This window comes from Lactuca sativa, chromosome 1, assembly GCF_002870075.4.
Source record: "Lactuca sativa cultivar Salinas chromosome 1, Lsat_Salinas_v11, whole genome shotgun sequence".
NCBI lineage: Eukaryota > Viridiplantae > Streptophyta > Magnoliopsida > Asterales > Asteraceae > Lactuca > Lactuca sativa.
The window spans coordinates 101,346,419-101,351,072 of NC_056623.2; the positions used below are offsets into that span (position 1 = coordinate 101,346,419).

Here is a 4,654-nt window from a genome sequence, read left to right on the forward strand (position 1 = left end):
TGTTTATAATTTTATATATTCGAAACTATTTTACAATTAAATTGGTTCAATGATAAGTTCGAAGAAATAAAGTACATGTAACATCAAATTAAAATTAAGACAATGTATGTATTGACAATATAAATATTAAAAATGCAACAAAACAATATATATATATATATATATATATATATATATATATATATATATATATAAAACAAATAGGCAATCTAAATATTAAATTGTTTCTATTATATTAAAGGCATCGTACAATGATCATTAATATACTTCGTTTTATTTTCAATTAAAACAATATTTTGTATAAAATTCAAGGATGATGGGAAAATTTAAAAATCAAAATAAAATATGTAGTTTATAAAGTAAGGTGTCTTTAGCCGTACTAAATTTTATTTTTTTTAAAACAAAAACATATGACAAAAAAGCTCTTTTTATAAGAGTTTGGAGCTTTTTTTTAAGTTTTTATGTAATCTTTACACATTCAAAAATTTATGGCTACTTTGCAGATATTTGAAATAATAAAAAAACAGAAATAAAAAGATAAAAATAATTGTTATTAAAAAACAGTAAAAAAGATTAAAAAAAAAAAAAAAAAAAAAAAAACTGAAACACAAACTATTATTTTAAAAAAATTAAAGTAAAAGGGTAGACAATGAGGAAAACCGGACATTTAAAATAAAACAAATAAAAAATAAAACATTAAGAAAATTAAAAAGTCAAGAAAAATGAAAAGAAAACTAATATGGTAAATGTTTTTCAAAGTGCACTATAATGGTAAATATTTTTTTCAATGACACTATTACGGTCAAAAACTCTGGGATTTTCTAATATGTGCCCTAAGGGTACATATAAGAAGTATTAATTATGAAAAATATTATCATAATTAAATTCAAAATACATTTATTATGGAGATTATTAATATACTTCGCATTTAATTATGGTAATATTCCTTGTAATTAATGTATTTTACATTTAATTATTATAATATTTGTCATTAATTAATGTTTCTTATATGTGCCGGCACACATTAGAAAATCCATTAATAAATACATTTTCCTAAATTGCTTCATAATAAATACATTTTCCTAAATTGCTTCATAATACAAGTCACATTAATATTACTTTCTGTGATACTATTAAAAAAATTATTAACTGGGTAATTAATTATGATTTTTTTGTTGTTTGAGTCAACCCGACACATTTTGCCACGTACAAAAGATTACCTTTTTTTGGTTGTTTGGGTCAACCGGATGATTCCAAACATATAGTAAGAGTATTTAATTACCCTGCCAATTTCCTCGCATAGTCGTGTTATCAAAAATATATATTAGGGTCTTGTACGTAGGGGTGTAAACGAGCCGAGTTGAGCCCGAGCCTGACCAAGCTTGAGCTCGGCTCGTTTAATTTGAAGAAGCTCGAGCTCGATTCGAGTCTTAAAATGAAGCTTGAGCTCGGCTCATGAACAATTTAGTGGGCTTGCGTGCCTAATCGAGCCTAAACGAGCCTATATATATATATATATATATATATATATATATATATATATATATATATATATATATATATATATATATATAGGCTCGTTTAAGCTCGTGAGCCCATTAATTGAAGTTCGTCTCGAGCTCGTTTAATAAACGAGCCTCATATTTAGGCTCGAGCTCGGCTCAGGCTCGTTTAATTCGATCTCGAGTCGAGCTTTGAAATGAGTCGATCCCGAGTAGCTCACGAGTAGCTCGGCTCACTTACAAGTTGTACGTTGTTCCTGTTTATATATTTCCAAACAATTTATATAAAAAGAGACATATACCTAACTCTCATATCACGTGCAAAACAGAGATCAACCGTGTGCATGCTTAACTCCTAAAAAATTAACAATATAAAAACATCAAAAAATGTTATGCAAAATGCTAACTGTATCACTATGAAAATGTATGAATTTAATTTGGAAGTAATTCGGAATTTATTTAATTAAAACCTTCATAGATGTTGAATTCCTCATTAACTTGAAGATTACTGATCCCAATTTAAGTTCAAGTTCTTAGTGATTCAATCACAAGCAGTGGCTCAATGATTACATAATCAATTTCAAATGACAAGTTCATTGGAATAAATTATATAAAGATTATAACATATATATATATATATATATATATATATATATATATATATATATATATATATATATATATATATATAAACCAATATTAAGGGCAAAAAAACATACCTAAGAATGTTGAGGGTTCCAATTAGTAAGGAGGACCTGCATATCCATTTTTTGGCAATATTTTTCCATCAGTCAACAGGAACCATGAAAAAGTCAAAACCAAAATATGAAAATTCTTAGGTTTAAATCACACACCTAGTGGACAAAATTGCAAATCATTCACGTGTTACAATGCATTAAACACCTCAACCACTGAAAAGTATTGATGCATATGAAGAACATGGTTCCAATTACACCTCCGTTGCTGTATAGATTCAATAACCCCATCGTACTCCCCTGGTTTACCAACATCTACCTAACCATAGTTTTTTTAGGAAAAATCAAACAATGTGTTATGGCATAAAAGCATACAATAATATTGTAGGTTCAATTGAGTTGGAGGGCAAAGAATGCGAGGGCAAAAAAAAGGAAAGCCGAAGTCCCCAAAACCCTATGCCTTCACAGTGACAAAAACATAAAGCATGGAACAGTTAGAAGGAGATAGAAGTAGTCTCTCTATGCACGTCGTGATGAATGATTTGGTTTTACAAAGAAGTAAGGATACTTGTAGTCTGTTCCTTTGTACAATATGATAATGCTTCCAGATCTATAGAAAACTAAACCCCCAATTCTTTCTCTGAGAAAAAAGCCCTAATGTTGATCATTATAACAACAAAGAAAGATTTAAGGTCAAGAAAAACTAAAGCATTTGAGTTGATTATGAATTTTAAAGATCAGATGTTAAACAATGCAACCCTAAACGGAGGGAGGAAGTAAGAGATAAACATGAAGAAAGTTGATTATTGTACAGAGACGGATGATGCAAAAGCCAGTAAGCGAAAGCCGACATGATGAGGTTAGTGGATGAAATCAGGAAGGAGGCGGAGCAGGAAGGTCGTAAAAGAGGAGTGACGATGATGGTGGAGAGGATGAATATGTCGATGTTGACTTGGCTTACGAAAGCTCTAAACCCGAAAAATCAATGAAAGGGAAGGCTGAGGTCGATAATACGATGATATAGCGGTGAAACGTCTCATTGGATGATAGGGGCGGTGGAAGCGGTGAGAGAAAAATGAAAAAATATAAAAAGCAACACGTATATGATGTATATGATGGCTCTGGCTACGTAGAAACCACTGTCTTGAAGAAGGAAAAGGAAAAAAATATAAAAAGCAACACCACAAAAAAAAGAGAAAACAAAAAATAAAATACTAACCAATCACAAAAAAACAACTATTCAATCATTTCATTATCGTATAATATCGTATCATACTATATTATAAATGAAATATTTTTCTTTTCACCACATTCATTTGAAACTCCCATGCATTTTTCCTTTCACCACATTCATTTGAAACTCCCATGACTTTTCAATTTCTTTCTAATAAAAATTATAAGTTGGTTAATAAGGTTGAATATATATCAAACCTAAAGTGTAGTCATATATAAACTAAATTTCAATATTAAAAATATTATAAAGGAAGCATTTTTCCTTTCATCATATTCATTTGAAACTCTCATGCATTTTTCCTTTCACTACATTCATTTGAAACTCTCATGCATATTTCCTTTCACCACATTCATTTGAAACTCTCATGACTTTTCAATTTCTTTCTAATAATAATTATAAGTTGGTTAATAAGGTTAAATATATATCAAACCTAAAGTGTAGTCATATATAAACTAAATTTCAATATTAAAATAATATCTTTAGTTCTACTTACAAAGTTATGTTTTTTAAGTTTTACATATTATACTTAATTCATTATTATTAATATATTGTTGGATGTAAACCGTTATCATTTTAAAGATATAATTTTAGACAATTTGTATAAAATAATTAAATTATTAATTAAAATATAACATTATAGGGTCAAGTTAAATATAAATTTAAATTTAACTTAAACAACCCAGAAAATATTTTGTAAATAGTTAAAAGTGATAAATTGTTGTTTCTTTCTAATAATAATTATAAGTTGGTTAATAAAGTTAAATAAATATCAAACCTAAAGTGTAATATATATAATAATAACAACAACTGTAAGTAAAATTAAAACATATATTATATTTAATTTTATTCATGTGTATCTTGCGGGTAGAAGTCATTCAAACGATTGAGATTATGCAATTATAATAGATGTATATATTATCATATAAGTTAAAATAATCAATATATTATATCACTTTAGTATACGAATTATTATATCAAATTTAACAACAACGTTATTGTTATATTAAAATAAACATATATTTGTAAAGATTTCAACTATATATGTGTTTATGTGCAACGCACGGACATTCGCCTAGTCATACTATATTATAAAGGAAACATTTTTCCTTTGACCATATTCATTTGAAACTCCCATGTATTTTTCCTTTCACCACATTCATTTGAAACTCCCATGTATTTTTCCTTTCACCACATTCATTTGAAACTCCCATGTATTTTTCCTT

The 4,654-nt window shown here is 27.6% G+C and overlaps 1 long non-coding RNA gene across 5 annotated transcripts in view; it reads right to left on the bottom strand.

Moving 5' to 3' along the window:
• Positions 1-3,320, bottom strand: part of LOC111899425 (uncharacterized) — a 36,535-nt gene extending 33,215 nt beyond the window's left edge. For 4 of the 5 annotated variants that reach the window (XR_008232651.1, XR_008232649.1, XR_008232648.1 and 1 more), the window contains exons 1-3: positions 2,357-3,320; positions 2,222-2,257; positions 1,805-1,857 (exon numbers count right to left, since the gene is read on the bottom strand). This is a non-coding gene — a long non-coding RNA (uncharacterized LOC111899425). Of the gene's footprint in view, positions 1-1,220; positions 1,284-1,804; positions 1,858-2,221; positions 2,258-2,356 lie in introns of all 5 variants that reach the window. The other variant, XR_008232650.1, reaches the window with a different exon arrangement.
• Between the last annotated feature and the right edge of the window lie 1,334 nt (positions 3,321-4,654).